Below are 12,150 nucleotides of genomic sequence, written 5' to 3'. Positions count from 1 at the left end.
TCTAAAAGAGCCTTAAATTCCCTTCCTTCTAAGTTTCTATGATATATTTATTTTGCAAGTAGTGATAGTGATGGCTGTGGTGGTGGTTGTGCTAAAGTGGTCAGATGTTTGTGCATTATTGTTGTTGTTCAGTCATTCAGTCATTTCCTACTCTTAGTGACCCCCATAGACCATAGTTCTCTTGGCAAAGATACTGGAGTGGTTTGCCATTTCCTTCTCTGGTGGATTAAAGCAAATAAAGGTTAAAGTGACTTGCCCAGTTTCTGAGTAAGTTTCTGAGGGCAGATTTGAACTCAGGTCTTTCTGACTCCAGGCCCAGTGCTCTACACCCTGTACTGTGTAGCTGACTCCTATGTCTGTCTAAACCTACTCCTAAAACTTCCATTAGATTCAACAAGAGAATTATGAGGTACCAGATATGTAAATACAGAAACTACCAAGACAAAAACTGAATAGTCCCTGCTTTCAAAGAACTCATGTTCTTTTACTCAATGAAACAACAAATTGATGGAGGTTTTTTTATCAATAGATATTATATTTGAATCATGAGTACACAGGATCATAGATCATTTTGTACAACGCCATTGTTTGATATTCTAGGAAACTAAGATTCAGAAATACAAAGTGACTTACAAAGAACCTGCCTAACTAACGAATGGCAGAATTGCGATTTGAACCCAGATCCTACACCAAATATATCATGCCACCTATCAGTGAAAAAAACATTCATATTCAGCAAGGATTTCTCAAATAATTCACTTGATTTTGCAAGTTTCAAAACAGCATAAGGAGCAGAAAAACTAAACAAATTTTGAGTTGTCACAAAGCAAGTTTATATAAAAGACAGTATTAGAATTTTAAATTCTAAACCTACAATCTTTTCCTTATGCAACAGAATCCATACTCTATTCAAATTGTCTACTTTTAAACTGGTAAATCCTGCTGAAACATTCAAAGTAAACTATCCCAGTTAAACTATGTCAGTGCTGGTCCATATCAAGTCAAGGTTTTGGGATTCTTCAAAGATAGCTCTCTCTGTTAAATAAAGTAATACTCACCAGCGTTGTTGGTGTTTTGTGGTGTTTGTTTTCTCTGATCGTTTATAAAGAGACATTAGCTCACCAAGTGCAGAACATTGACCTCTTCTCAGGGTTGTTGTAAGGATTACATGAGATAATATTTGTAAAGTGCTTAGCACAGTGCCTGTCACTTATTAGGTACCATATAAATGCTTATTCCCTCCCCCTTTATCATCCCTATGGTTATCATATATATTTAGGTTTGTTGACATTAGAAGGAGCATCACAATAGCTAATAATAATTTGGCCCCACTCCTATTTAGTAGTGACTTTTTTATAAGACTCTGGAGCTGTGTACATGGTTTAGAAGCATCTGGATGAATTTTTAAACATATATCCAGATGTGTAGTCTATGGGATACCAAATACCTGGTGTTTCCAAATAAAATTTTTGCACTTAACAAGTTCCAATTTGAGAAAACAGAAAGCAAAAGCCAACTCAAAATATTTCACAAGCTAAAATTAACTCAGAGGCACCTACAATAAATTAGACAACAGTTATTACAGGAGACAGGCTAGGGCATATGTGTGGAAAATAATGCTGCTTTAGAAAGTCACCCAGTAGAATTGTGTCAACACATAAAGGCACAAGAAAGATATTGCTTTAGATAGCCCTAGATATACAGGATTATTTTTCTGTTTTATAATATCTTTCCCCCACTTTTTTTTGGCCAATATGTTAACACCTTCACCTAGCCCTTTGTGGCAATAATTGAGAAACATTAGTTATTAAGGGATTTTTTTTCTTTTATGGTAGCTATTATAATCCACTTTGTTTTCCCAGAATTTAAAGAAGCTCCTTAAAACCTATTTTATCTTAGTTTCACTCTTACAGAGCTTTTCTAGGTAAAATATCTTATTTTTAAAGAAAGTTTGTTTGATGTCACAGTGGTGAATTTGATGCCCAGAGATCCAGGATTCTACTTTCTATAGCAAATAAAAATAAGTTGAGCTAGATCACTGGGAATAGAAGTGAGAACAATCCAGCTGTCCCAGTTATGAATATGCTTGAGAAACATAAGAGGTTAGAAGACTATAAGGAATTCTGAAATAGAATGATGATTTGAATTTATAAATCATGGAAAACTGAACTTTTATATTATATAGAATTTGTGTGTGTGTGTGTGTGTGTGTAAGTATATCATGTGTATATATATATACATATATATAACCTATTGAATAAGTGAGCATATATTATTAATTAAACTTCATAACTAATAAAATAATTATTGACAACTAATAAAAATAGTAGTTTGAATTCAACTACTTCTATTTTATATTAATGGGAAAAACATATTTGAAATCATATTTTCGTTTTCAATCAGAACTCTGCAGATTAAACAATTGATCATGACTTCTTGATTGAGTTTCAAGATAGAGAAAAGTATCATACTTAAGATTGGAGTAGCTGAGATAATCTTGGGACAAATATGAAGATAACATCCCATATTCTTCATTAATCTCAATGGTACTTGTGAGTTCATCAGAAGATGATCTTATTTCCTATCTTAATGGGAAGGAATTACACACAAATTTTTAAGAATTCTATATACACTGACTATAGTTTTAACTTAAGCATACTCTTTTACCAAATTTTCACATTTTTTCTTTATTTTGAATTTTCTCTTTCTAACTTTAGTAAGTCTCTAAGTCCATTTCCCTGTCCCTCAATCCTCATTTAGCTCATAAACTTAGTGCCTCTTAATTAGAATAGCAGCTCTGTTTTAATCTATTTTAAATCAGAAGTGTATAATCATTTCACCCAGTTTCCTTGGCCCCATAGACTCTATAATGTCAACAAATACAGAAGTACCAATATTCAGTTTGGTTCATGGAACATTTGGATTTGGTGGGAATATGATTGTCAACTTTGATTGGTTCATACTGATCTAGTCAAATTGGATTTGGATTTCTAGTATCCTATTGTTCCTCATATAATATAAGTTTATTGAGGGGAAAGACCATCTCTTAACAATTTTGTACTTTCTCCAGTGCTTAGCAGAATAATTCACAAAGGACACTTAGTAAGCCAGCAGCAGAAAACTTAGAGCACAGTGGCAGGCTTAGTAAGTAAAGGACACTTAGTACATAGGCAGTCAATATTCTTAAGTAAATTTACATTTCTTTATTATATTGTAAGTTGAATATTTCTTTTAAAGTATTTCTCTTAAGTACTTTTTTTGGGTGGGTGAGCTCTCTTGCCATATTTGTAAAATGCTGCCCAATGACTATTGCAAAATACAAGTAATTTAGGTCATCAACAAGATAAGATTTGACATATTAATATGTCAAAGTTATAACGTCTCATGAATGTTCTGGTGGTGGAAGATAGGCATCTAGCTTTAGTATGCCACTGACCAGATGAAAAATACCATTATATTATTCCTTTCAGAATTTGTTTACATTTTATACAAGGTTAATAATTCTGCCAAACTTAAAGGGATAATTTTATATTTGAATTTGACAGGTTTACCTGTATTTTATATTTTTAAAAAACTTTTTCTATTGCATGTAAAACTAATTGTAGCACTTTTTTTAAAAATTGAGTTACAAAATATTTATTTTTTTCTTTCTGGCTATTTGCAATATCTTCTCTTTTACCTGGAGGCTTTGGAATTGTCTGTAATAATCTTGGGAATTTTCATTTTGGGATCTCTTTTAGGTGGTGACTTGTGGATTCTTTCAATTTCTATTTTACCCTCTGGTTCTAGGATATAAGGACATTTTTCCTTTATAATTTTTTGAAATATGATGCCTGGGCTCTTTTTTTTCTGATTATGGCTTTTAGGTAGTGCAATAATTCTTAAATTATCCAATTTCAATCTATTTTCCAGGTCAATTTTAATGAGATATTTCACATTTTCTCCTTTTTTCATTGTTTTTATTTTGTTTTATTGGAAGTTTTTATGTCTCATGAAGTTATTAGCCTCCACGTGCCCAATTCTAATTTTTAAGGAATTATTTTCCTCAGTGATCTTTTGTATTTCCTTTTCCATTTGGCCAACTGTGCTTTTTAAGGAGATCTTTTCTTCAGTGAATTTCTGTTTATCTTTTTCCATTTGGCTAATTCCACTTTTTGAAAATCACTTGCTTCAATAGATTTTTGTGCCTCTTCTACCATTTGGCCTATTCTATTTTTTCAAGTTGTTATTTTCTTCAGTGTTTTTTATGTTTCCTTTAGGAATCCATTGACTCTTTTTTTCATGATTGTCTTGCATCACTTTCATTTTTCCCAATTGTTGCTCTACTTCTCTTATTTGAATTATAAAAGCCTTTTTGAACTCATTCGGGAATTCCTTTTGAACCTGAGATCAATTCACATTTTTTTTTGTTGGGGGGGTGCTTTAATGTAGCTGTTTTGACTTCTTTTTTTCTTCTGAATTTATATATTGATTTCCCACATCACTAACTTTTTGTGGTCAGATTCTTTTTTTGTTGTTTGCTCCTTTCCCCAGCCTATTTCTTAACTTTTAACTTTATGCTAAAGTTAGACTCTGCTTCTAGGGTGGAGGTGACACTGTCCCAAGCTTCAGGGTTTTTGTGCAGTTGTTTTCAGAGCTAGTTCTGGGGGTCTATAAGTTTTCAATTCTTCCAAGGTGATATGATTTTAGGACTGGTGTTTTCACTGCTATCTTGGCCTGTGTTATGGTCTATGAGGGACCACAAGCATTCTTTTATACCCTGAAACTGTGACGAGGGTCCCTGATCCCCTGTGTCCATAATTTTAGTGTGCTAGTGCTACTTCTCACCCTGGTGACTGGGGCAAGGAATCACACATATACAATGCAAAAGAGTCCTATTCCCAGTGCCAGCAAAGGATCCCCTACAATCCTTTTCTGACTGGTTGTCCAACCCCCTACTTTCTGTGGGGTGAGACCTCCAAAAGCCACCACCACAGATTTAGCAGCCTCCAAGGCCTGCTGCTGGCTTCAAGGGGCACAGTCTGTGGTGGACTGTGCTTCACTCTCACCCCAGTCAGACAGACCCTCTGTGCCAATCTTTTAAAGTTTTCTTAGCCTAGAAAATTGTTTCACACCATCCCTTTGTTGGTTCTGTTGCTTCAGAATTTGTTTGGAGGCATTATTTTAAAATTGTTTGTAAGGGAATATGGGAGAGTTCAGGCAAGTCCCTGCTTTTACTCTACCATTCTCCAGATTTAACTTTAAAATATTTTTAAAATGGAATGAATAGTGGATAAAAAGAAAGCAAGACCAATATGTGATTTCATGCGTGAAAATAGCCAAATCAACAAGCACTAGACTGGAGACATATTATGAAGGTATTATCAATAGAGGTTGGGATTAGATTGGATAAGTGGAGTGAGTGTAAGAGAGAAGTTGGATGGCACTCACAAACACCAAGGAGACTGGTTTGGTTGTAGAGAAAAGGTGAGTAAAGGGGAATAATATATAAGTCTAGAAAGTAGACTGGTTATGAATGACTTTAAACGCCAAACAGAATCATTTCTATTTGATCCTAATGTAATAAGATTGTATAGCAGGTTATTGTTGTTTGTCCTTCATTCTGGAAGAGGACCATGACATCATGGAAGTGAGCTCTTGACATAAACTTCATGTAACCTCAAAGGGTATGTGGATGTATTTTTAAAAGTCAATGAACTTTTTAAAGGTCATGGGGGGGCGGATATCACATTTTTGTTTTCACTGTAATAGGCTTTCTTTGTTATCTATGTATTTTATTTTGTGCACTTAAAATATTTTCTGGATACCCTTTGAAATGAAGGGGAAGGGGGGAAAGACAAGAACTCCAAACTACAGGTTAATGGTGGGGAGGTATCAGCCTCCATCACAGTTCTTCACTCCAAACTGAGGAATTTGTTTATGTCTGTGTGACAAACAATAAGCTTCAATGCTTTCAGCTGCTCTGCAGATTGAAGGAACCTCTTTTCTAAACCTTTCTATTAAAGGATACTGCTGCTAAGGAGGATTTGAGGCCAGAAAGATTATGAACAGAGTATGTGATAATTTATCACCTTACATCAGATCCAGTGCCTTAATTTTCAAAGATTTGTGAATGTGAATATTTTTCCAAAGAAGACTAAACTCATGTATAGTAGAAGAAGCATAACTTGTATCAAACTTCATGACTGCAAAGTGTTGTGTATGTGTCCTCTCTTGAGGTAGCATAACAAACCAGAAAGAGCAATGAACTTGTATTCAGAAGACCTGGGTTTATATCATCACTCTGATATTTTTTAACTCAATGACTACATGAAATTAATTAGACATGTCTCAAGTTTCCTAGGATAGTCTGGTGGGGTGAAAAAGCACTAGAGTTAAAATCTGAAGAATCTAAAGCCACCAGCTTCACCAGAATATCAAAGTGGTCCTTGACAGATGAAAAAAAAAAGTTAAGAATTCTGACTTTAAGGCTCACCATTATTTGCCATTTACTATTCCCATATGTCAGAATCTCTCCTTAAGAAACTTACCATCTATTTGATGGGGTGAGGGAGGGAAAGATATAACATTTATACTGATAATTATAATACCATCCTCTCTTTCCCTTTCCCTTCCTTTCCTTTCCCCTCTCCCTCTGATGCCCTTCCCTCCCTGAGGCTGTTATCTCATGTTCTTTGATCTTCATTCTTTGTGGAATGAGAGCAAAAGTCTTTTTTTTTACACTTTTGACAACATTCTGATTCTCTTAGCATATATTGAAAAGTTTATGTTAAATCATGATTGTTAAGTTGAAATTTTAAATTGACTCTGAACCTCGGTTTCATCATCTGTAAAGTGAGAAAGTTGAATTGGTCATCCTTTGTGGTTCCTTCCAGTATTTAATCTATAACCCCATGGATGCTAGAGATCTCTTCTGTATCCCTCCTAGGAAAATGTAATCCATTTGAAGGCAACAAATGTACCATTTAAAATTCTGTATCTCCAAGAACCTACTAATACAGGACAATGCATGCAGAGAAAATTTAATAAATGTCTTTCAAAATTTGCATAGATGATTAGGGAGGGGAAAGCAAAGGAGGGAAGAAGCACTTACATAGAATTTACTATGTGCCAGGCATTATGCTCAGTACTTTCTATTTTTTAACAAATATCTCATTTGATCTTCTCAACAACCCTTGGAGGCAGGTGCTATTATTATCCCCATTTTACTGTTTGGAAACTGGGGAAAACAGGTTAAGTGACTTAACCAATGGCAATACAACTAATAAGTGTTTGAGGTCAAAATTGAACTCAAGCCTTCCTGATTAAAGACCCGGCACTCTATCTACTGAACCACCAGTTGACATTTTATTGCAATTTACTTTTTACGATGTACAAAATATATTTATGTCATTTGTCTTTGGAGCCACCCTGGGAGGTAGGCAATGAAGTTAATATGATCCTCATTTGAAATGTAAATAAAGCCATGAGCAAAGAGGTAGAACGACTTGTCTGTGATCATCTAGAAATCAGTAGAGATTAAAACTCAGGTAGTCTAACTACATAAGCACAATTATTATTAAAAATAACACCTTATTTTGTAGATTAGACATATTCAAGCTGGTGATTTATTTGTTGTTGTTTTTTATAAGTTCAATATATTACCCAAATATTTAATTAGCTTGATATTTTGTTATATTAATGTTCTCATTTTTTTCAATGAGATCTGTAAAAGGAAGAAAAAAGCAAACAATATATAGTTAACGTAATCATTTGGTAGTTTCTGCTTAAAAATTGATGCATTATTTTTTTTCCTTGTTTAATTTTACTTTCTTGACTCCTTGGCCACACCACAGGTTTCTTAAACAACTTGAATATAATAGACTTATTTTTGGTAATATCTATAAAAATCAAGGTATGCTGGTGGATAAGTTTTCACTTTTATGATTAAATTATTTTCATTTTTTTATTGTCAGACCTCTCAAATGTGTTTTAGAGAATGTGTCAAGCAATTATCTATGCTGAAAATAACTGGCCTCTTCTAATTTGCACTCTTCTTTATAATAAATCGGAGATTTATTTCTACGTGCATGGGAACATTTTTCTCTCGCAAATCTTTTCTAGCTTTATGAGTTTGCTGTCAAATCTATATTTCATAGATTTCTTCTCCTCTTAAAGAGTTTTCTGAACCTGCATTTTTTCATCTTTTTCATGTCTTTTAAGATATACAAATTAAAACAGATGAGATTGCTAGGATTTATATAGGCAGGTTTGGCAGCTGGTTCACAATTACTTGAGCAATAAGATAAAAGTGACATTTGAAAGTCAAGCTAAGACTAATTACCAGAATAAACATTTAATAATAGCATAAATCAAAACTAGACATGTTAGCTAATGTTTTCTACTGATGGTCCACTTAAAGATGGCCACTAGAAGGTCCATTGATTAACCTATCTTTTCTTTTAATTACATTGCCTTGTAAGTTTTGACTTCATTTGGAGTTGATTACTGCTCTTTCAGAATGTTTATGGTGATTAAGGAGTTGTGAAGAGGGTCATCATAACATTAGAAAAAGGATAACTTTGGAGTCAGAAAGCTGTGACTTCAAGTCTTGCCTCTGACACCCCCCACACACACACACAGCTGTATTCTGGATTGTGGGCAAATCTCTGAGCCTTTTAGTGTCCCAGGTAACTAAAGCTATATGTATAGGTCTTTACATAAATATTAATTATAAATATGTTAGATATTTATATAAGGCTGTATATTTTCGGGCAAATGTGCATTGGTAGAGGGAGTTTGTTCACTGGGAGTTCTTTATGTCAATAAAATCGTTGGAATAGTCTGAAAAAAATGGAACTAAAAACAATGAATAAGAAATATTTTTAATTGATTGTCAGGGAAAAAAAAAAACCTCTAAGCAATTTATGCCCCATCAGTGATTCAGAAACATGTCATTTTCCAAATAAATAATAATGATGCACTGTGTCAATTAATTTGTTGCTAAAAGAAAGAAGCTCTATGTGTGCATGTATGAGTTTGTGAGTGTATGTAGGTATGTGTGTAGGTATAGTTTTGCGGGTTGAAGCATAAAATTATCAGTGTGTGCGTGTGTGTGTGTGTGTGTGTGTGTGTGTGTGTGTGTGTGTGATTTGTCTCCATTTTTGAAAAAATGAAACTATGGATGTCATCACAATGTTTTTCAAAGACGAAAACCTTAGGCTTGTTGTGAGCAGCATAGAGCAAACATCAGGAGACAGGTAGACCTGAGTCCTAATCTTGTATCTACCTTGAGCATTGTAGATGGCTATCAGTTTACCCATTCTTTCTCTATCTCTTACTTTCCTCATTTGTCAAAAAGATACCAAAATATCTTTCCTTTTCCTATTTCTGAAATATTTTCATGCTTCTTGTGCATTTTTGTCTTTAAGGGCACATGTACTAATATAAACCATCACTAAAACTTCTTCTTCATGCTCCTTCCAAGCTTGGTGGGACTAGAAAAAAGCTGCAATATATAGTTGAGGTCCTCATGGGGAAACTCTGCTTAGAACTAGTCTTCAGCAACATTGTGTATTAGGCCCAGGTTGTCATCATACCATCATTTAATTCCTTTTCTTCATAACTATCCTACTGACAACAGTGAATACCACTGCCCCTAATCATAGCAGACACTTATATTTATATATATGAGGATAACCTCATATTTTCTCTAACCCTACCTGAAGAAAAAATGCTTTCAGCAAACAATCTGGTACATATGTTAATATTAAGGCAACTATGACTAATAAAAGTTAAACTTATTTCCCTTCCCACATGTTTGCATTTCAATAATAGCCAAAAATTGAAATTAAGAGCTTCCTTCAAAGCTCAGTTCAAGCATAACCTCTTACAAGAGGTTCTCCTGACTCATTCCAACTTTTGTGTCCTCCTTCCCCCAATAGCATCTCTCTCTCTCTCTCTCTCTCTCTCTCTCTCTCTCTCTCTCTCTCTCTCTCTCTCTCTCTCTTGCTCTCTTGCTCTCTCACTCTCTCTTTCTCTCTCCCCCCTGCCTCCTTCCATCTCTCCCTCTCCCCTATCATCTTTCTTTATCACCTGGCAGGTTAAGGTACTGGATACTGAGGTTCTTTCTTGAGCTAAATTGAAAAGCATTTAAATTCTAGTGCAAAGAGCACAACTCCAATAGCTTTGCCACATTCTTCAAATGCCAAACATACGCTTGCCTAAAAGACTATTTTATGGAGAATTCATGCAACTGATGGTCAGAAGAAATGATACAAGGACAATCTCAAGGTTTCTTTGAAGAACTTTGGGATTGATTGTGTGACATGGGAGTCGCTGGCAAAGGACTGCCAAACATGACATGCCCACATCAAAGAAGATACTGTTCTCGTGTGCAAAACACAATTGTTATAGCTCAAAAGAAATGTGAGATGTGCAAATTCAGAGACGTCCTCTTTAAGAATGAAGGACAAAAACCATCTATTTATTTTTCTATCTCTAATGTGTACATGCTGTTTCCCTCAGTTGATTGTAAGTACTTTGAGGGCAGTAATGGCTTCAATTATTTTCTTTGTTAGAGACTAACATATTTGACACACGGTAGAAACTTAATAGAATATTACAGATTAATTGGTTGAAAGGATCTTTTTTAAACACTGGATTTTTGCAAAAGAATGACAGATTATTCAGGTTATTTAGCAGTAGTAAAATACAAGTGCCTCGAGTGCTATGGTTCTGATATCCCATAACCTTGTGTCTTATTAGAAATGTTGGGCACATAATAGGACTCCTCTCTAAATATAGCCTTCATCACTTCTTACTTAGAGTACTGCAAGACTATTACTGTTTTTGTTTTCTTCAGTCTCTCTCTTTTTTCTAATCTATCTTTCATACAAATCAATAGCGAATCAATATTCCTAATGCATATTGTGCCATGACACAATCATACTCGAAAATATCAGTGGTTCCACACTGCCTCTAAGATAAAATATGAACTTCATATCATATGGTAAATGTTTGTTAATTGGGTAATGGAGTAATAGCTGTGTGATTATATCCCAGAGAACTTCCTAGTTTTAATTCTACATTGATGACAGGTGTTCCTATGCTGGAAGAATTCCCTATGCTAAGACATTCCCCTAAGTTATCTGCCCTTATCAGAGCCATGAATCACTATTAGAAACAGACAAAGAAGCATTAGACAAAGAAAAGATGAGGCTGAGTACTTCGTACTGAGCAAACATTGTACTCTAAGTTAAATTCTGCTGAACCTCTGTGGACAAAATTACCGGTAGGCATATTTAGCCAATTGTTTCCTCCAAATGCCATTTACATTGGACACTGAATCATAGGTACTTCCTTCCATGTGTTTGAATATTACCAGTTAAACAGCAAGCATTTATTAAGTACCTATTGTATACTTGGCATTGTGCTAGGCACTAGGGCTGCAAAAATAAATATGAAATAGTCTTTGTCTCCAAGGACTTTACATTCTATCAGGGAAGACAACATGTACATATGTGAATACATACAGGACGCATGGCAAATACAAACAATGTAATCTTGGATAAGAAGGCTAACAGCTAGAGACCAGGAAAGAGCTGCTACCAAAGATGATAATAGGGCTGTCTTGAAGAAAACTAGGGACTCCAAAAAGCATAAGTTAGGCAAGAGTATACTCCAAGAATGAGGGACAACCAGGGTAAAGGCAATGAGACAGGAGATTGAGGGCTTTATGTGAATAACAACACATAGGTCAATGTTTCTGGATTAGAGACCATATGGGTGAGAGTAATGTAAGGGTAAATGGAGATGTGGGGGAAAGTTTGCAAGGAGTTTTAAATGTTTTTTTACGCAGTTTTTACCTGTTCTTGGAGATGATTGAGGATTTCTACATCTTGCTGAGTAGGGTCATGACTTGGTCAAATTTGCAATTTAGGAAAATTATTCTGTAGGCTATAGGGAAATGAATTGGATTGGGGAGAGGCTTGAGGCAGGAAAATAGATTAGTTATTGTGTAAGGGCACACGATAGGTAATCTGAGCCTGCCTATGGTGGCTATGTGAGTGGAGGGAAACAGATACATTGTGAGAGAGATGTAGAAAGAAAAGATTTGGTAACTAAGTAGATATGTGAACATGACACCATGGGTGTCCTTGACAGTGATAA

The sequence above is a fragment of the Phascolarctos cinereus genome, unplaced genomic scaffold, assembly GCF_003287225.1.
Source record: "Phascolarctos cinereus isolate Bilbo 61053 unplaced genomic scaffold, phaCin_HiC Scaffold_9;HRSCAF=440, whole genome shotgun sequence".
NCBI lineage: Eukaryota > Metazoa > Chordata > Mammalia > Diprotodontia > Phascolarctidae > Phascolarctos > Phascolarctos cinereus.
The sequence above is the reverse complement of the archived record's forward strand: the minus strand, read 5'-3'. Positions refer to the sequence as shown.